This window comes from Musca vetustissima, unplaced genomic scaffold, assembly GCF_032173495.1.
Source record: "Musca vetustissima isolate MV318-11 ecotype Yass unplaced genomic scaffold, APGP_CSIRO_Mvet_v1 utg8445, whole genome shotgun sequence".
NCBI lineage: Eukaryota > Metazoa > Arthropoda > Insecta > Diptera > Muscidae > Musca > Musca vetustissima.
In genome coordinates, this window is record NW_026881887.1 from 199,686 (window position 1) to 222,449 (window position 22,764).

A 22,764-nucleotide genomic window follows, 5' to 3' on the forward strand; every position below is an offset into this window, starting at 1 on the left:
CAATGGGGAGGCGGAGAATGAAGTCGTCTCTCAGGGAGAATATAGAAAATTCGTTTGATGTACTATTTGTGGTGAGCACATATACCAATTTTTGTTGTTTTGATATGAAATTTACAAGAACAAAAATGGAAACAACAACAATAGTTAAAGTGCATGTAATGTAAATTATTTTTCGTTGTTGTTGCTGTTGTGCAGAGTAATACTAAAACAAACCAAGCAAAAAGTGCCTGCTGCTGTTACATTTAGCAGTAAAAAGACAATGCGGAGTTCAAAAAGAAAACGATGATGACAATGAGAGGTAAATTACATATACCATACATATACACTACGAATGTATGAAGAAGAAAGGTAGGATATGTATGCATGTAGGAGGAAATGAAGTTTAAGTGGTGCTGCTGGTGTTGTGTGGTACTAAACATTTGAGGGCAAACAAAAAATGTGGAAGCAAAGGAAGCAGGAACAAGCAATAAATGAAACAAACAGACGACAAAGAAGAACAAGAGGCAATAGTCATAAGTAATAATATGGCCAAATGAAAGAACAACAATCACAATAATAAAAATAATAACAAGAAGAAGACAACGACGATGTCGAAGAGGTGCTGGTGATGATGTCTCGTGTTGTATCGTATCTGTTGTTTAAGATGGTCGGTCGGTTGGTCGTTTGGTTGGGTTTTTTCGGCTGCTTTATTCTTCTTCTTGTTATTACGCGCAACGCAAAACCCAAGATGACGACTATATGGTGGCAATGTTGCACAGCCAAACATACACAGTCACACACACACACAAACGTACGCGACAAACGAACGAACGAGTACTCCGCATAACACATCTGCTGTGAATACAATAAAATTGCTTGTTGGTGTTTTGTTTTTTATTGGTGTTGTTGTTTTTTCGTGTTGTTGTTGTTGCTGCTGATGATGATGATTTCTTTTGCTGGTTTTTCGTTTTTCTTGAGTATTGTTACAATTCAATGCACTCACAATACATACACTTAAATTAAAGGTGGTACACTCGCACACACACACTGGTGATACTCAACAGGGAGATAGAGAGAGAGTGAGAGAGAACGAAGATACATACACCCATTAGAGCAGAGCATTTAGCAAAGCCAAAAAAAATATATTACATTCGATGCAAACAGACATACACACAAAAACACTGCGATATGACACTAACAATGGCCAGCTATTGTGGTGGCAAGAAAATTTTTGTTTGATTTTGATTTTGTGAAAATTTTAATGATTTATTTCCACAAATAAAAATGGGTTTAATTTTTTTGAAATTATTTTTTTCTGAAATAATAATATTGTAATTATTGTTGTTGTTGGAGGTGGACTTATTTTTGTTGGTATTTATTTTCGCTGAGTAATAACAAATTTTAATTGCTAGTTATTGCTGTGTCGTTGTTGTTGTTGTAGTGGCTGGCTGGCTTTGGGCTTTTTGTTTGTTGGTCGGCCGCCGAGTCGTTCGATTGCTTGGTTGGATAATAAAGACAATTTTAATGGCTAGACCAGACCAGCAGACAGAGATACGAATTTTCTTGGAATTTTTGTATTATTTCTGCCTGCTCTTCTTATTCTTCTTTCTTACACATGGACTGGCGGCTAGTATTTCTGTTTCACTCATTCATCCGCCATCAATCAATTTAATTTTTTCGTTTTCTTCTAGATTTATTTATTTGGGAGTTTTTTTTTTTGTATTAACAAAATGATTGTTGGGTTTGTGAAACACTTTTAATAATTTTATTAAATTATTAAATATTAATTTTTTTTAAATAATTTATAAAATGGTTACGGATTTTTTTCACCAAATTTTTCGCAAACATTTTTTTTAGGATTTTCTTCACATTTATATGGAATTTGGAATTATTTTTCAAAAAATTTCCAGTTGAATGATTTGTTCTTTTATTTTTTTGCACTAAAATTTTAAGGAAACTCACAGTCACATATCCATTTTTATTTACCAAATTTAATATTTTTTCAAAACATTTTTTGTTTGGTTTTTTAATCGACTCACTCATGACATTTATTTATTTTTTCATTATTATTATAAACATTTTTATTATGGGGCAAATAATAATAATTTTTTACACACCTTTTTTATTGTGACCGAAGAAGAAGAATACAAGAAAAATGAATTCAATTGGGGGTTGTTGATGAAAAAAAAGGAAGAACCACAGGCATCAGCAGCAGACCACAATACACAGAGAAGTTAGGTTATTCCTTGGGTTTTTACGCACTTTTTCAATTCTTTTTTTTTGAGAAATGATTTACTTCACAATTTTGTTTTATTTGTTTAGTAGTAAATATCTTTTTCACTTTAAACTTCCGTTTGGTTTTTACATTTCAACACTTTTTCTGCTTTTTGTTGTTGTTGCAAATTTTCTTTTTTTTTTCATTCACTTATGCTGTATGTGTGTAATAATAATTTTTATTAACACTTTTTTCGACTACCGAAAAATCATTAATTCCAAATTAAAAAAAAAATGCAAAACGGCAAGCCACCATTCAAACGGTTAGCAGGGCACACAGAGCAACGCTAGCGACACCGAGTAGAACAAAAAACACAAAAACACACTGAATAAAAATTGATGATGATTTCCGAGAATATTTTGAAATGCGCGTCGCATGTGTGTTTACTTTAGTACACCAGCAAAGTATCTGACGGATACTCAAACTACTCCAATACTATTGCTTCTTGTTGTCGCTGTCGTCGTCATCGTCGTCGTTGTTGTCATTGTGTATGCTGCCATAGCTGGCTGGCTTGTTTGGTGGTGCTCAGAAGAGAATGAGCAAAGCCAAACAGCAACAACAACAACAACAAAAGAGGCAAACACAACCAACCCAACAAACCAACAACACATAAACCAGAGATGGAAATTTGATAACACACTTGTCTTATTTTTTTGTCACTGGTCAGAGGGATAGGGATTATCAGTGAAGGTACACAAAGGTAGAAGGGACAGGTGCTAAAATTTGTAATAGAAAAACCCTAGTAGGTTCTAAATCGCTTATTTCAAAGTGTGTACGAAGTTTATTCAAATGTTGTAGTATTACTTAAGGGAAACCCTGAATTCTCCATTATAAATTTTCAAGATTTTCAATGGGCTGATAACCAATGCTTGTTAAGGTTTGTAAATTTCCGCATATATTAGGCTGGGGAAAAAGAAACCCATTATTGTTTCGGCAGATTTATGCTCGTTGGCAGAGTGACATTTCGCAGTAAAAAAAAAAATATTTTGCTGCTTTTTGTTTGGTGCATTCAGTTGTGAGTTACATGGTGATAAAAATATGGAAGAGAACAAAGAGAAAATTCGGTACATTTTACAGTTTGTTCTTTGACAAAGGCGAAAATGCAAGTCAAGAGGTTAAAATTGTGATTGGTGTTTATGGTTCCGATACTGTAACAGCCAATTATGTCCAATTTTGGTTTTTAGATTCGTTCAGGAATTTTTGATGTTAAAGATGCACCTTGCACAGGTAGGCCGGTCGTCGAAAATGTTGATAAAATCGGAGAAATGATCGAAGTTGACCGGTATGTTAGCCAGTCGTAACATCGTGCAGGAGCTAAAAGTCGGCCATAAAACTGTTTTAAACCATTTACACAAAGCTGAATTCAAAAAGAAACTCGATGTTTGGTAGCCACATCAATTAAAAGAAAAAAACAGTGAGTGGAGCAGTATAATCGGACGGGGCCGACCATATGATACCCTACACAACTTCCATGAACATCTAACTTTCTGTGGTACCACATTCTGAGCTTGGGCAATATTTGGAGATATTTGCAACAAATATTACTAATATTCAGTACAGTCCTTCTAATTACTTGTCCACATTCCCTTCAACCTGGGTTGTTTTGTGATGTTCGGCTTTCAATTGTGGCCTGCAGATCGACTCGAAAAAAAAAAACAAAAATACGTTTTCGGTCTACTTCATCCCAAAATTATTATCTGATCATCACCTTGACTAGTGAAAAATTTCAAAGCGATGAGCGCTATAATTCCAACCTCTAGTGTGGTTACTAAATAATATCTGAGTACGTAAGTACCTGTATGTGTAACTCCCACATTCGAGTATATACGACAATAAAATTGGTATCAATTTAAAGGTCAACCTCTCCTCTTGGGTATACTATCAACTTCTCGGGTCTATGTCCTTCAGGGGCAAATCTATAAGCTATAGGATACAAATTTGTCATTTTTCACACAAAAGTCAAGGTCCATTTGACCCGCTAAATATTGACCGATCTTTATCAAAACAGGGCTTATTCTTTGGCCCGATCCCCTTCTCCATGCAAAATTTCGCGGTGTTTGGGCCATAATTGCAGCCTCTGGAGCGACCAAATTTAGTAGTTGGTCCATTTCATCCCCTAAATATTAACCGATCTTTTCTAAAAACAATAGGGGTCTTCATTGACCAGAACCCATCCTACATGCAAATGTCTAGATCGATTAAGCTAGTCAAGATATGACGATCGGTAAAGGTGGGTCTAGGACCAATATTTCGCGGCGTTACAAAGTTTTGGGGCTGCACAAAGCTATAATACTCTGACAACATAGTTGTGTAGGGTATAAATAGGATGGATCGAATTTCCACCTGCGAAGCCTTGGCAAAACGGAATGAGATAGACCCATTTCTTAAACGGATGGTGACTGGAGATGAGAAATGGATCACATACGATAACCCTGTGCGAAAAAGATTATGGTCAAAGAGCGGTGAAACACCTCAAACGGTGGCAAAACCAGGACTAACGGCTAGGAAAGTTGTACTATGCATTTGGTGGGACTGGAAGGGGATTATTTATTATGGGTTGCTTCCATATGCCCAAACTCTAATTTTTGATCTCTGCTGTCAACAACTGGACCGTTTGAAGATAACAACTGACCAGAAACTGCCAGAATTGGCCAACAGGAGAGGTGTCGTCTTCCACCAGGACAACGCTAGGTCGCACACATCTGCAGTGACTCGCCAGAAATTTCGGGAGTTTGGTAATACTGTATGGCGTATACAGTCCGGACTTGGTACCAAGCGTTATCATCATTTTCTTGCATTGCAAAATTTCTTTAATGGCATCTACTCATTGGGAGGATTGTGAAAATCGACTACTAGAGTTTTTTTTTTGCAAATAGTGAGCAAGGCTTCTATAAGAGAGGCATTATGAAGTTACCGTTAAAGATGTGCCGCACGTTACATTGAAGCACCCAAAAAATCGTAAAACGTGAATAATTTCCGAAAACTCCATATGCCATTAACGCGCATCCGATTTCGGTGTGCACCCTAAAAAAATACATCGATCTATACCATTTCAATGTGGTCCATTAAGAACCATGGATGTGCCAGCAAAATCTATTTTTGAGATATATTGAGTACATCTCTCTTTCGGCTGAAGTTTTTAAAGTTCTCTTTTCGAAAAAGATCAAAATCCATATGAAGTCATTTATTGAAGCGGAAATGATACGCAGAAAACGCAAGTAAATCCGCGATATTTTCAAAAACATTTTTTGCCAAATTTCGTGTTTTTGGAAGGCCAGTTCCCGCCGTTCTAGTAGATGGATTTTCACGAAGAAGATTTTATATCATCCGAAACGTAAAAAACCTTATTGATCGCGGGTACCCATATCATTCAGTTGACAGATCTAAAAGTTTGGCCCCAAAAATAGGTTTTTTAGAAATTTGATCGCACAAAATTCGCACCTTCGGATGAGTATTACTCTGAAGCTGTGCATACTACATACACAAAATACATATCAAATTACGCAGATTCGCGACAACAATAATCTTATAATCGATGTTTATAAATTCCTGTTTGCGTATTAAAGCTAGAAGTAAAATTAAAAAAAACACTCAAAATCGAGCTTCAAAATGTCAGCATCATTTAAAGGTAGATGCTCCCCATTTTGTTGGCTTCTAGTTTTATTTTGACACGAAGCAATGTGGTTTAGTCACATACTAAAAAACACGTTTTTTTACACAAAATACATATCAAAATAAATTAGGTCAATATCATGAACAGTTTGCAACGACAGATCAATTAACCCAAAACTATTCACTTTTTTCATATACTTAAGTAGTTCCCGAGTTATAAAGGGGTGAACCTCCGCTTCAGCTATGTTAAAAAATTGGCAATATTGCCCATATATATATATATATATATATATATAATATACACTCCACCTTATGGTGGACTTGTATAAAAGGACCCAAAAAGGACTCGAGATTTAATGAGAATATGTTTTAATAAAAAAAAGTGCCATTCGATTTGACTGAGGATATGTCATCTCAGAAAAAAACCCTGCAATTGCCCCAAACAAAGGTATAAAATCTTTTACTCTGAACTTTTGAGTTACCAGCAAAAATGCATGAAACCATAACTCGGAAACTTGATCAATGACGAAATTGTCCTGGGTTCATAATATATTCGACAAATAAAATTCTTCTGAGTCGAATATTTTAAGGTGTTACAAACGAAATGTCCTTCATACAATTATGGAGGGTACACAAATTCACGATTAATCCTCCGTCAATTCCTTATTGTTTTCCTTGATCCCAATAAAGGACTACCTTTCCATTATTACATTCGAAACATCCATCTCTGCAACAACCAACCATCCATCCGAAAAAAAATCCCAAGTAAGTGTGGCTGTGTGCTTAATGAGTATAAATCGTTAAACCAGGGAGCGCGAGCGTGAGCAGACAATGCTGCTAAATGAGTGTTAAGAGAAGTACAAAGGCAAACAGTCAACCAAACGGCCGGCCAGCCAGCCAGCCTGCCATTTAAGCAAGGCAAGCAGGCAAACAATAGTAAAGTCATACAACGGCAGTAGTGGACAGACATAAATGTGACGATTACGGCAAAGTCAAGCTAGCTAGGCTGGATAGCTGGCTGGCTAACAGGCAGGCAAGGAAGGCGGCATAACCAACTACAACAATAACAACAAGACCACCACCACATCGCACAACAACAACGATAACAACAATAATAATAATAAGACCAACATGCATATAAAATACAGTACAATATCTATCTAAGCCATAAGTCCCCCTCGATTCGATTTGTTGGTCGAATCATCGTCAGCAGAGTGGCAAGGCGAGCAGGCATGCAACAGCAGCAGCCGCCGAAGACAATACTACACACCAACAATCCAACAATTCAATTCATTTCAATCCCATGATGATGCTGCCTTCAGCAGCATCATCATCATCATCATCATAGTCGGGGTACAACAATCTACTCTCGGTTTTGTTGTCGCAAGAAGAAGAAGAAGTAGAATATTATCGAAGACGAAGTCGTCGACGACATTGTCAAATCCATAAACTGTTCAATACACAAAGCCGCAGATACACAGCAGATAAAATACTACAAAAACAAACAGAAAATAGCAACAACATTAACGGCGAGAACAACGACTGTAGGATAAAAGAGCCACAAGAACAACAACAACACCGCCAACAGACTTTGATGATTGATTGACAAGCTGATTTTCTTTCTTCAAGAAAGGTATCTTCTTCTGTACTAAAAATGGATTTAGTTTCATGTGTTCGCTCGCTTGGTTTCAAATCCTTTGAGGACTTTTATGGCCTTTTGACCCTTCCCAATAATAACAAAAAACAGCAGCAACAACAACAGCTGTTAACGAGATATAAAACAATGCCAACAACAATAAATATTAACAAAATAATACAGTTATTATAATAAATAAAACAATTGGCAAGTAATGAAGTAAATCCCATACTCTTGCGTGGACTCTCTCGATTTCTCTCTCGTGGAAGAAAATACAAACGCATTAAAATGTTTCTCGCTCTCTTCTCTAGAATTTGTTTTCTGCATAGGGTTGCCATTTTATGTTTAAGGCGAATTATGACAAGGAGAATAAAGTTGGGCCATCCGGTAGTTACAGGATAATAGTTATCAGACACTATCAAAATAAAGACCTATAGGGTTGTTTATATTCCAACACTTAGCGATTACCGAATATATGTAGCTTATAGCCCAATAGCTATTGGGTGATTTCGGTGTCACTAACAAGTTTCAATTCCCATTCTATTTTTTATTTTTAAGATTTTAAATTTAAAATAAATTAATGTTAGTTGCACATATATATTTGATTTCACAAATTGATAGCCATATCAACTATAACTATTTGGCGCCATTTTTACTATATTTTCGTTTTCGAAGTTTCTTAGAAGATATGGTTACTGTTGTTGCAGGCGAAAGTTTTAAAAGTGTAGACCACACTCATATTAATATTTAGAGCCAAAAAGGACATGACAAATTTGAATTTAGTTTGTAAAGTTCGCTAACGAATAACGTCGGCAAAGTATACAAATTAACTAACGAATTTCGGAGTCGATTACCGAAAAGCCCCCGTAGTCAATCAATACTATTTGGTTGGGGAATGCTTCGGAATGTCCGATTTGGGCCTAATATGCACCGTTCATACAACAAGATTTGTTGTCATTTTAAAGGTAACTTCATAATGCCTCTTTCATTGAAGTTCTGTTCTCTATTTAAAAAAATGCCAGAAATTTTGCAATGCCAGAAAAAGATGATAATCGATGTTTCCCAAAGTTGTCCTGGTGGAACACGAGACCTCTCCTGTTGGCCAATTCTGACCGTTTCTGGTCAATTGCTATCTTCAAAAGGTCCAGTTGTTAGAGATCAGAATTTAGCGTCTGGCCATGTGGAAGGAACTCATAATAAATAATCACCTTCCAATCCCACTAAATGCATAGCAGAACTTTCCTGGCCGTAAATCCTGGTTTGGCCACCGTTTGAGTTGCTTCACCACTCTTTGACCACGGTCGTTTTCGCACAGGGTTATCGTATGTGTTCAATTTCTCATCTCCAGTCACCATCCTTTTAAGAAATTGGTCTATCTCATTCCGTTTGACCAAGGAAATGCAGATGGAAATTCGATCCATCATATTTTTTTTCTGTTAATTGGTCGAGCTTCGTTTTTAAGCCAGCGTTGTGTAAATGGTTTAAAACAGTTTTATGGTCGATTTTTAGCTCCTTCACGATGTTGCGACTGCTAACATGCCGGTCAACTTCGATCATTTCTCCGATTTTATCGACACTTCGACGACCATTTTCTTTGTCCCAAACCTAATATATTTTGTAGTGCAAGAATTTGAGTCTATTTGATATTGCCATGTCAGTGAGACAGCGGATTGGTCGAAGTGCGTTCTCAATTACAAAAAATCTGACTCTTGAAATGAAGTCCAGTTCATATTTTGACAATGAGACAATGGGTTGGTCTTAGTGGCGAAAATGTCGATGCCTTTCAAATGCGTTCTTATGAAATGGGAATCGTCAAGACCACTTTATGGCGAATTTGCGTTTTCTATGTTGGGCGCCATCTTCTAGGATTTTAGTTTGAGTTTTCTGTTGTTGTAGACGACAGTTTTTGACCGAATGTTTTTTGAACTGTGACTAAGGTGTCATTTGAATTCTGGAAATTTTCAAAATGTTTTGATGTAGATTGGGCTCCATATGTAAAAGATTCCAAATAAATATGTCACGTTTTACTACTATGTCAATTACTTTCGGAGACTTAGTGGAGATTTCAAAAATATTCAAAATAACATCAAAATTTTAAAGCGTGTTTAGAACGAAATTTTTGCGTCGGGATGACCAGACTTTTGCCATTAGGTCTCACTGTAATTTTAGATTGGGCGCCATTTTTAATTTGTCTAATGTAAATAGATTTGGGCTAAATTTACAACGATTTGTTTTTTTTTAGAAGTCGTTGTGGCTTTTGTTGTTGGGGAGGATTACGTATGAGATGACAATATGTTTGCATGTTTTATGCATCACGCAGCTCTTTGATGTACTTATTGTTTGCTGAGACTTCTTTAAGATTCCAAATAAATTAGAGCCCATTTACTATACTTGTTAGCAGTCCTCATCAACTAATATGCCAATAGCTTTCTAAGACTTAGTGGGAATTTCACAGAAAATGAGAATGAGTTAGTTTGGAACGTAATTTTTATGTCAGGATGAACAGACTTTTGACATTAGGTCACAGTTTAAGTTACATTGGGCGCCATTTTTAATTACTAATTGATTTTGGTGACTTTTATGTGATTTTAAATAAGTTGGGGGCCATTTTTACTATTGAACCAACTAGTCCATCTATATAAGACATGTGTGTAAATTACTTTACTGACGATAGCTTCCTTATGGCTAATGAGGGTATATACATTTTGATACGACAAAAATGTGCTACAAATCCGTTTCAGACAACTTGGAGTAACCGATTTCATCCAAACTTTGCACATCGTAATATTACTTCGAAATTTAAATCTAGTTCGAAGATGGGGAAATCAAAATTTTTATAAATCCAATATTAAACGAATAGAATATCCGAAAAGTATAAAGTCGGACTGGGCCGACTATATGATACCCTTCACCACTTTGGGTATATTCTACATATGTATCCTAACAGACGTCGCGTTTTTGTCATATATCTATATCTGAACCGATTTCAGGGAAACTTGTCAGAGACTAATTTATATTACTTCAGCACATTGTGCCCTATGGATCTTTTCACGAAGCTTAGCAACATCATTCTAGACTTAATTCAGTACCCTATATCAAAATTCGTGCAAATCGAAAGATATATAGGGTCTTTGGTGCACCAATTGCATAAAATCGGACGAAAATATATATGTGAGCTATATCTAATTCTGAAACGATTTTCACGAAACTTTGCACACATCATTCTAGACCTTATTCAGTACGCTATGCCAAAATCCGTGCAAATCAAAAGATTTCCAGGGACTTTAGTGAACTATTTACCTAAAATCGGGCGAAACTATATATGGGAAACTTTACACACATCATTCTAGACTTAATTCAGTGCGCTATTACAAATTTCGTGCAAATCGAAAGATATATAGGGACTTTGGTACACCATTTTCCTTAAATCGGACGAACATATATATGGGAGCTATATTTAAATCTGAACCGATTTTTCCCAATTTCAATAGGGTTCGTCCTTGGGCCAAACAAATGAGCTGGGCCAAATTTCATCCAATTCGGATCATAAATGCGACCTGTACTTTGTTCACAAAAATACATGGACGGATGGACAGACGGACGAACAGACAGACGGACATGCGTAAATCGAGTCAGGAAGTGATTCTATGCATATTCTCAAAAGGAACCATGGGTCTATCTCGAATATTTTTGTCTGTTACAAACATATGCACAAAGACATAAAACCCTGTACTACAGTGTGGTGAAGAGTATAATAATATTGAAACAATATTTGACAGCCTGAAACAATTTCCTGTTCTCCGTCGTTAAAGGATAGTGGCAACTCTGTAATAAACCCTCTTACAAGAATGTTCTTCTCTCGACATTATAGCAACTACACCAACAACACTACAAAAAAGTACACGAGACACATACACCATATCAAAGAGTATCCAAAAAAAGACAACAACAAAAACACCAAACAGAAATGTCGCGAAAAACGTTACAAACAAAAGAAAATTGTTTCGATTTGAATGATAAGAGTGCTAACGTTGTTGTTGGTGGTGTTAGTACGTATGTATTGCTGCCGATGATGTTTGTGGTGGTGGTGGTGTATCTGTGTATTTTATATCGTAAAATAGTGAGCATTGACCGACTGACAGACAATGTGTATCTGTCGGGGTATCACTTGGGTTTTTTGCACAAAAAAAAAAAAAAATATTCTTCACAATACGCTTTGCTTGCTTGCTGTCGGACTGACTGTAGCACGCCTGTTAATGTGGTTGATTTTAATTAAGTTTCGGTTTGCTTACGTTCGGCTGGCTGGCTGACTGGACCATATGAAACCGGAACCATAGTGGTTATGCTTGTAATGCGAAAAAAGTAAGAAATTCAATAAAGGCTATAAATCAAACATACAAAATGTACATAGCAGAAAGTCGGAGCAATCGGCAGCAGCACCAACATCGAACACATGGTTTTTTAGGGAAGTGAAGTAGGCACCTGTATGGATGGTTAAAGCCAAAAACTTAAGAAGAAGAAGAATGAAAAAGCGAAACGGAACGATAATATTTGTAATTCCAAAATTTCGAGTATGGAAATGATAGAGGCAAAAGTTTTGAGTAAGGTGTTGGAATCATTTAACACATGCTTGTATTCCATGAGTAGTAGACTGTTTGGTCTTTGTCTATAAGAAGTTTTGCTTTTCTATGATAAGACCAGAACTTGTGATAAGAGAGGAACTTGTGTCTCCTAACAAATGTTGGTATTCTATGAGTAGAGGACATTTAGGCCTTGGTCTATATGAGGACCTTTTGGACTTTTAAAAGAAAACGTTTTGATCGTCTGTAAGAACACCTCAGGACCACCTTCTTTAATAACATTGATAACGTTTTTTATAAGAAGATCTCAGGGTGTTCTAGAAGCAGAACCCATGGTCTCCTATAAGAAGATATCATAGAATTCTAGGTTATAGAAGTCATAGAGTTCTACGATACTTCAGTGTCATCTACAATAATCTATTATACGAAGACACTTTTGGTCTTCTTGAAGAATACCCTTCTGGTATTCTAGATCTTTCAGATCTTCTATAAGAAGGTCTCCTATTTTGGTATTCCATGAGAAGTACTTTTGGTCTACATTAAGAAGACATCGTAGAACTCTATCACTTCTATAAATATAGATACTCTAGGACTTCTATAAATATAGATAAGGGTCTTCTAAAGGCCTTAGGGTCTACTATAAGATGTCCTCAGGGACTTCTATAAGCAGATCTACATAAAAAAGGCATAAGAAGGCCTTCTTTAAGAAGACCTCAGGCTCTTCTATAAGAATCTACTGTAAGGAGACACTTCTGGTCTTCTAGAAGAATAACATTCTGCTTTCTAGAAGATTGCATTCCTTACTGATATTCTGGAAGATTACCTTTCAGGTCTTCTATTAGAAGGTCTCATTTTTTTGGTCTTCCATGAGAAGTCCTTTTGAACTTCTAATCATCTTTAAAAAGACGTTTTGGCATTCTATAAGAAGTCTTTCTGGTTGTCTACAAAAAACATCTGCTGCCTACTTCGCCTATAAAGACTCTCAGCCTATAAAGACTTCGCCTATAAAGAAGGCTGAAGGCTTGCCAATGAAGACTCCCTACCTTTTCAGATCGCCCATAAAGACTTTGTGCCTATCCATTCTATCTAGAAACGCACTCTGGCCTTCAGGTCGTCTATAAGCTTTCTGGCCTCAAATTAATATATATTCTCTGGTACCCGGCTCGTGAATAAACTGCCGGTTCTTCAGTTATTATTTAAAGACGCGCTGGTCTATAGTCCCCCGGAACTTCGATTCTCATATAAAGGCTTCCATAAGACATTCATGGCCTCATGCCGCTTAATAAGTCTTATGCTGTCCATTACATCTTCCATGTCCTTAGCTCGCCCTATCAGCTCAGATATTTTCGGCTTGGCTGTAAAGACTGTTTTCAGACCCCTGGACCCTTAGGGGCCTCTATAAATATGCCTCTTCAGCTCGCATATAAGGACTGGCTGCCCCCTATGATCGACCATAAAAACTAAGTGCCTATCCATCTTGATCTACAGACTTTCTTCAGCCAATTTAAAATAATTTTTCGGCATTGCCTTGAAGAGTAAGGAGACTTTATAGAATATCTGCCTCTTCAGCTCGCCTATAAAGACGGTGTGCCTCTTCAGGTAATCTATAAAGAAACCCTGGCACTTCAGTTTGTCTATAAACACATCCTGGCCTTCCGCTTGTCTATAAGGCATCCCTCTAGCACGTGAATAAATGTCCAGCTAGTGAAAAAAGACTTCCAGGCCGCCAATCCGTGAATAACGACACCCTGGCCTCCAGCTCGTGAAGAAAGCTTCCTGGTTTTCAGCTCATCTTTAAAGACTCACAGGTCATCAGATCATATAAATGGACTCTCTGGCCATAAGCTCGACTATAATGACCTACTTCAGGTCATATGTAAAGATTTTGTGAACCTCGTCTATAAAGACTTATCTTCTGCTCGTCTATAAGGACTCATTGGCCTTAATCATTTCTGGAAAAGCTTTGAAGATTCCTTGACTTACACATCGTCCATATGACATCTTACATCCTCAGTTCGTATACTTTGCTCAATGAAGACTCCCAAAAATAATGGCCAAAGATATTCCGCATCTGTTTGTCTGTCGAACGGCGGTTATGGGGAACAGTTGCTGTGAAAAAACCAAAAATTATACATTTAAAGGATGGAGTTGGCATTATTTACGAAGTGACTTGATTCAGCCCTACTTCTTCATAATCTATAAAGAGATACTCTGCACTTCAGACCTCAACAGAGACTGCGTGACCAACATATCCCCCTTAGAGGCTGCCTTCCTTTAGGTCTCCTACATCATCCGTTTTCTCTACACAGACTCCCTGACACTTCATCTCGACTTGAGCAATCCCAGCTACGTCTATAATGATCTTCTAACTCTAGGTCTGTCTATAAAGGCTCCCTAGCATTCAGTTTATCTTTAATAATTCCCGTTAACTTTGTCTATAAAGACCTTACTTTCCGATCGTATATAAGGACTCATTGGTATGTATCATGTCTGGAAAAACTTTGAAGATTCCTTGACTCCCCAGTTCGTCTATAAGACATCTTACTCCTCAGTTCGTGTATATTTTGCTCAATGAAGACTACCGGGATATACTTTGTTCAATGAAAACTCCATAATCCCCTGTTTCTCAATTCTCCGGCTCCCAGATCTATAAAATATATCTGTAATTGCCTATAAAAACTGTTTTGGGCTGCCTATAAAGACACCCTTCACGCATATAGAGACTCCTTTTTTCGTTACTGTAACTCTATTCAGCTCGTCAATAAGGACACACATCAGCTCCTCAATAAAGGCTCCCATCAGCTAGACTATAAGGACTCCCTACAGTTAATCTGTAGATTCTGCCTTCAGTCTACCTTAAGCTTAATCTGCATATAAAAAAACACTAACTTTAGTTCATACTGAAGAATTCCTGATTATCATCTTTTTCGTCCTCCATTATTATTATAAAGACTCCCTGACTTAAAAATCCACCAAGACTTTGTATATGTAGACTCTTTTTGGTCTTCTAACACATGTTGGACTTCTATGAGTAGAGGACTTTTTGGTCTTGGTCTATATGAGGATCTTTGGTCCTCATGGTTTTCTGACCTTCATTGGTCTTCATATCGTCGGTAAAAACATTCGGCCCTCAGACCGTTTACGAAGGATCACTGATTTTTCGTCTACAAAAAACAAAATCGCCTGTAAACATATCCGAAGCATAAAGGCTCAATAACCTCCAGCTTCGTAATAAAAATTCTACGACCTCTAGAAAGACTCCCAAGGCAACCATTGGCCGCGTCCTTCAGTCTGCGAATACATGTTCAAGTTGTCTGTACAAACGCCCTGGATTTTTATTCATCTCGCCTAAAAGACTTCCCGCTTAGGCTATTCCTGGCATTTACGTCGCCCATAAAGAGTCATCGGCCTTAAGCTCGTCTGGCACTCAGATCCCCTATAAAGACTTCTGATTCAGCTCGTTTATAATGACTATATCTGCCCTGTAGCTCCCTTGCACTCAGCTAGCCTATAGAAACCCCAATTTGTCTTGAGAAAAACCTTTTGCTGTTACTCTATAAAAATATTCTTCTTTCCTCTGAAGACACTTCGTAATAATTATTTCAATTGCTGATCGAAAAAAATCGTCTTTACATCCAACAAAACAGACATACACACACACTCATCTATGACAGAGGAAAATTATTTTATGAGAACAAAAATTTTCCTCAGGCTTAAAACAAAAAAAAAGTACAAACAAACAATTACACACAAGCATACATACATACAACAACCAAGAGAAAAAAACTACTACAGCTCATCGGGAATTTTCGACCTTTATACAAATCACTCATTAAATACTTTATAAATAAATTATTGGAATTTATTGGTTTCACAAACAAGCAGCGGCGGCGAATGAATGTGCGCAGCACATACAGCAAAACAGATAATCAAACATACAGACAGACAGACGGACAGACAGACGTACATACATACAATCTACATTTATGCATACATATTGACGGATAAACAGAGATATATAGGCAGGCAGGCAGCAGTCATACAAATCGGACCAAACAACCAGTCATCCAACCAATCTCACGATATTTTCGAATTGTTATTTAAACAAAATCTCATCGACAGACAGACAGACGGACGGACGGTAGGACAGACAGCAACAACTACACCACAATGTGCATGTGATAAATTATAAAAATATTAAAAACAACAAAAATCGACAACTAAAACAAAAACGATACCAACAACAGCAATAGCAACACCATCATCAGCCACATTGCTAAAATTAAAAAAAATAAAACAAAACGGAACAAAAAACAAATAATAAAAATCCGCAAAAAAACACAAAAACATGCCAATTAAAGAAAAATCAAAGCAAAAATTCAACGATGAATGGTTGGTTGGATACATCGATCGTTGGATGGATGGATACCACAGAGCCAAAAGGCCTGCCAAACCGACAACAAACATTGATAATCGATAAATGCAGATAAAAAGCCAAATAAACACAACAACAGCAACAACAACACCACAAAAATATTAAAGGAAAAATCTTGAATACAAAAAACACAGACAAAACCAAAAATCTTGAATCTTAAATCGTATGCCACCAACACCACCACCAGCATTATCAGCAGCAGCGACAGAAACAGCAACAAGCTGAAAACTAAACGACAGCTCCACCGCCATTCATTCCCACCATCACATCATCAGCATTTTACTGGAACAGAATTTAGACAAGCGGCTGCTTTATTTTGTCTCATGAAATGGAGTTACAGCGGCGGCTGCTTCTGCGAAAGTTGCTGTTTGCTGTCGTATGACCAAATGTCTGTCCACAATTTAAATGTCCAAACATACTTATCGGTTTGTTTGTCTGTCGAACGGCGGTCCATATGGTTGTCTGTCTGTTTAGGGGGACAGTGGTTGTGAAAAGGCAAAAAATTAATAATTTAAAGGATGGAGTTGGTAACCAATACCTATAATGTGTTCCGTAGGTTTGATTAAGCCCGCATTTACATACCTTGGCCTAAAGGCCTCTTGTTTTGCTTCTTCAGATCACTTATAAAATCTCTCTAGCCTTCAGCACTCTGCAAAGAGTACCTATTTTAGGCGGAGGTCTTTGGGTTCATCTATAAAGACACCTAGACCTCTAGCTCGTCTATAATAACTCCCAGGTCAGGTCCTCTAAGAAGACTCTCTGTATCCCCTGGCTTAAAGATACCCTCATTCCCTTCTCAGCTTGCCCATAAAAACTCTAGCGCCATCAGCATTCTACAAAGACAGTCTGATTCAGGTCATCCATTTAGACTCCCAAGTCTCCAGTTGTCTTTAAAGACTACTTATTCTCCAGCTACATAGACATACATCTACATAGACTCCCTGACATTTCAGCTCGTCTTCAGTACTCAATGGAACGACTATACATATACCTTATTCCTTAAGCTGGTCTATTGAGACTCCCTTGCCCTTAAGCCCTTTTTATGCAGCCTCCATAGCATTCAGTTTGTAGTTAATATCTTGATGTGTTCCTGGCCTGCACCTTTTTAGGTGGAGGGCTTTCGGCTCGTCTATAATAAGTCCCCGTCTTCAGCCCTGCATCAGGTCGTCTATAATATTTTGTGACTCTTAGGCAATCCAGGACTTCTTGACAATCCAGTTCGTCATTAAACACTCCCTGGCCTTCAGTGCATCTATTAAGATTCCATTAAATTTATACGCATCCTGGTTGGTGTTTCCAATAATGACTTCCGACCTTCATCTCCAGCATCTATATAAATATAGACTGCACCTTCAGCTCATCTACTTGGTCTCACACTTCGCCTATAGTTTCATGGTCCTATAAAGTGCTATGGAGACTCTCCCTACGCTCCAGCTCATCTATAAAAATCTCTTGGCCCAACAGCTCGTTATTAAACACCCCCTTGCCTACAACACGTCTATAAAGATTCCCTTGACATTATAGGTATCCTGGCTGAAGTCTTCTATAATGCCTACCGACCTACAGGATCGCCTAAAAATGCTCTCTGGCCCCCCAGCTCGCCTATAAGGACTCTCTGGCCCTCCAACTAATCTATAGGTACTTCCTGGCTCTTCAGCATACCTTTAACACACTGTGTCTTTCAGAATGTCTTCAAATATGCCCTGGCAGGGATTCCTAGCCATACAACACGTCTATAAATATTTGCTGGCCCTTCATCCCTATACTTCCTGCCTTTTGCACATCTATAAAGACTTTCTGGCAAATCAGTTTGTCTATAAAGACTTACAGACCCTTCAGATCATCTAAAAGATCAGCCTTTCTCTAATTAATCTCTGGTCTACCTTCGCGAACCTCGCTATAGACTTTCTGGCTCTTCAATTCGTACATAGAGGTGGTCCTTCAACTCTAGAAAACGTTTGTAGACCTTCAGTTTATCTATAGACTCCTTGAACTCCAGATCATTTATAATGGTTCCCTGACCCGTCAGATGGGCTCCATAGAATCCATGTACCTTCAGATTGCTTAAAGTCGCAGGGAGCTTCAGCTCGTCTATATAAACGCTCTGGCCCCTCAGATTATCTATATAACCAACCTGGTGCTTCAGCTCGAATATAGAGTTTCCCTGACCCTTCAGCTGGTCTATATAGAATCCCTGACCCTTCAGCTGGTCTATATAGAATCCCTGACCCTTCAGCTCGTCTATATAGACTCCCTTACCCTTCAGCTCGTCTATATAGATTCCCTGACCCTTCAGCTCGTCTATATAGACTCCCTGACCCTTCAGCTCGTCTATATATACTCCCTGACCCTTCAGATCGTCTATATAGACTCCCTGATCCTTCAGCTCGTCTATATAGACTCCCTGACCCTTCAGCTCGTCTATATAGACTCCCTGACCCTTCAGCTCGTCTATATAGACTCCCTGACCCTTCAGCTCGTCTATATAGACTCCCTGACTCTTCAGCTCGTCTATATAGACTCCCAGGCCCTTCAGCTCGTTTATATAGACTCTTTGGCTCTTCAGCTATTCAGGCCTTCTGCTCATCTAAATAAACCCCTGGACATATATAAATACTCCCTGAACCATCAGAAGGCCTTTAAGGTTGTTTAAAAATACTCTCTGCCCATTAAGCTCGTCTATATAAACGCCCTGGCCCTTCAGTCTAAAAAAAGACTTCCTGGCCTTCAGCACGTCTGTATAGTCTACCAGGTCCTTCAGCTCTTCTATATAGACTTCCTGGTCCTTCAGTTCGTCTATATATACCCCATGGATCTTCATTTCGTCTATATAGAATACCTGGGTCTTCAGCTCGTCTTTATGGACTCCCTGGGCTTTCAGCTCTTTTATAGAGGCTCGCTGGACATTCAACTCGTCTATAAATATGCACTGGTCCTTTAGATAAGTTATAAAGAATATCTGCGCTTAAGTTGGTTTATAAAAAGTTCCTGACCCTTCAGCTCTCCTATGAAGACTTTTTGTATAAACTCGTATTTAAAGATTCCCTGCTCTTCAGCTTGCCTATATGGAATCCCTGACCTTCTGCTACTAGATAGACTGCCTGAAACTTCAGCTCTAATCTTAAGGCTCCCTGACTCTCCAGCTCGTCTATAAAGACTCAGCTCGTCCATACAAACTTCCAAGCCTTCAGACTCCATCCGCTCGTCAATATAGACTCCCTTCGGTAGGCCTTAAAGACCCTCTTCGGCTGGCCTATAATGACTCCCTTCGTCTGGTCTATAAAGACTCCCTTTCACTTATCCTTAACCTCGGCTGAAGTCTTCCAGAAGCTTCAACTTGTTTAGAAAGACTCCCATACACTTTAGCTCCTCCAAAAAGACTCCCTGGCCCTTCAGCCCATCCAAAAAGACTCCATGACCCTTCAGCTCCTCCATAACCCTCTTCTGAACATAATTATTAAATATGATTACACCCGAACCGAAAAATCACTGTACCTTGTCGCGTTCGTTATATTCATTGCTGTTGTTGTTTTATTTTGTTTTGCTTGTTGTCGCAACAGAGTTTCAATACTGTCACCAGTGTTGCTGCTGTGGCTGGCTGACTGTCTGATTGTTTGTCGGTTTAATAGAATTATTATTGAAATAAAAACAATCTTCCAAAATAAGGCGATGTAGAAGGAGGGAGAGAAAAAAACGGTGTTTGCTGCTGGTGCTGTTTACTGTTGCTCTGTCTGTCTGTCCGGCTGACTGGCTAACTGACTGTCATTCTCTGTCAGTTCACTTGGTTGGATGCCTGATTTCCTGGCGTTTTTGTTGTTGTAAATGTGATTGCCCGCTTTTTTAGTTTGTTTTCGATTCGCTGGGACGGTTGATCGGTCGGCAGGCTTTGACTGATTTGTCAGCTTAAAAACGTTGTTGTTGGTGGTGTATTGGTCACAACATTTAGCATTCAGACGCTTGAGGTCGTTTCGATTTCACTGTTTTTGTTGTTGCTGTTGTTGCAGAGTTATTCGTTTAATAACTAAAACGTCGTCTGTCGCCGCATACATGTTTTTTCTGCGTTTTTTGTTCTTCATATGTGTATGTATAACTCAACGGCGATGACGACGAATATTTATTTATGTACTCGAAAGTGTACGCAAGTACGTCGGTTCAGACAATATACAAATGTTGTTATAGATGACATATGTATGTATCTACGTCTGTACTATGCAAGTATGTATATCACACAAAAACCACCCGTAGCGTTTGCGAACTGATACAAGTGTACAATCGAACAAACATACATACATTCGAACAGACATACCAACACACATATTTATACGAATGTGACAATAAATTCATACAGAATGTGACAGTAACAATAATAAGAACAGCAGCAGCAACAACAACAACAATGATGGCAACAACAACAACAATGATGGCAACAAAAAAAAACAATGATACACAACCACATAAAGTATCCATCGACACACAGAGCAGCAGATACACGGGACAATACTTCGTTTGTCGCAGCCAAAACGAGAGAATTCGAACAATACTCACGACGGCCAACAAGAACAACAAAAACGACAGCAGCAGCAAACAACAACAACACTTACTCACCACTAAGCTCTGCTCTGCAAAAGCAACCCAAGGGTTATTCTAAATTTTTTGCGATACAGTTTGTACAGGATTTTTGTCGTAGGTTACGAATTTGCATTTACACAAATTCCACAACAACAACAAAAACCAACAACGTATTCAAATTTGGTTGAGAAGTAGCAGAAGCAGCACCACCAGAAGGAAGGAAGTAACTTAACCTCAAAATTCACATATATTATTAAACTTGTTTCGTATAAACACACATCGAATATGGTCATTAACATATTTTATTTCGATGTCGGGTGTTAATTAGGAAATAAACGATTTTATGGAACTCTGAATGAAGGATTAGGCGAGCAGAATCTGAAAATTTTATGCCAGGTTAAAGGGAAACCTCATAGCTAAGCCAAAGGCCCAGATCAAAGAGCTTTTAGAGATGAGCTAAAGGGAAGGGAGTCTTTATGGACGAGGTGAAGGGCAGGAGGAATTTATATATAAATTGGAGGTCGGAAAGTTTCATTGATGAGCTAAAGGCTCTGAGAGCCCAGGGAGTTTTTATGGAGAATCAGGGAGTCTTTATGTGAGTCTTTAAAGAGTTGAAAGCCAGGGAATCTTTATAAACGATCTGAAGGCCAGGAGGTCGATATAGACAAGCTGAAGGGTCAAGTAGTCGATTTTGACGAACTCAAGTACCTGGAAGTCGATATAAACCAAGGTCGTCATTATAAACGTCATGAACGGTCATAGAGCTGAAGGGGAAGGGAATTTTTATGGATGGGCTGAAGGACCAAATAGTATTCATATACGAGCTGGATGGCCAGGGAATCTTTATAGACAAGCTAAAGGGCAAGGAAGCATTCACAAACAAGTATTTATAGACGTCCTGAAGACCAGCGAGACGTTATTGACGAACTTAAGACCACTTAGTCCTCATAGATGGGCTGGGGAGCCATAGAGCTAGAGCTATATAGAAGAACCAGGGAGGTTTTCAATACGATTTGCAGGAATATGGGGTCTTTATTGACAAATTGAAAACCAGGGATTAGTTATAAAACCAGAAAGTTGTATTGACAAGCTGAAGGGTCAGAGTGGCCACGAAGTTTTTATAGACGAACTGAAGGCCAGGGAACCATAAAGATATACATATAAGTTCTGAAGGGCCTGAAAGTCTTCATAGACGAGCTGAAGGACCATGGATTCTTTATAGACGATTTGAAGTGAAGGGAGTCTTTATAGACCACCTAAAGGCCAGTCAGCTCTTTATAAAAGAGCTGAAGGGCCTGGGGAGTTTAAACAGACGAGCTGAAGGGCCAGAGAGTCAATATAGAATATCTGGAGATCCTTGGAGGCTTTCTAGACGAGCAGAAGGAATAGGCAGTCTTTATAGACGAGTTGAAGGCCAAGGATTCTTTATAGAAACAGAATGGTGTATTGGCGTGCTAAGGGCCAGACAAATCACGGAGTTTTTTTTAACGAACTGAAGTCCAGGGAATCTTTATGCACGAGCAGAATATCAAGGAGTCTTTATGAACGAAATGAAGGCCAGTGAGCCGTTATGGACGTGCTAAAGGGCCTGAAAGTCTTTACAGAGGAATTGAAGGACCAGGGATACTTTATAGGCGAACTATATGCCAGTCAGTTTTTATAGGTCAGGGAGTCCTTC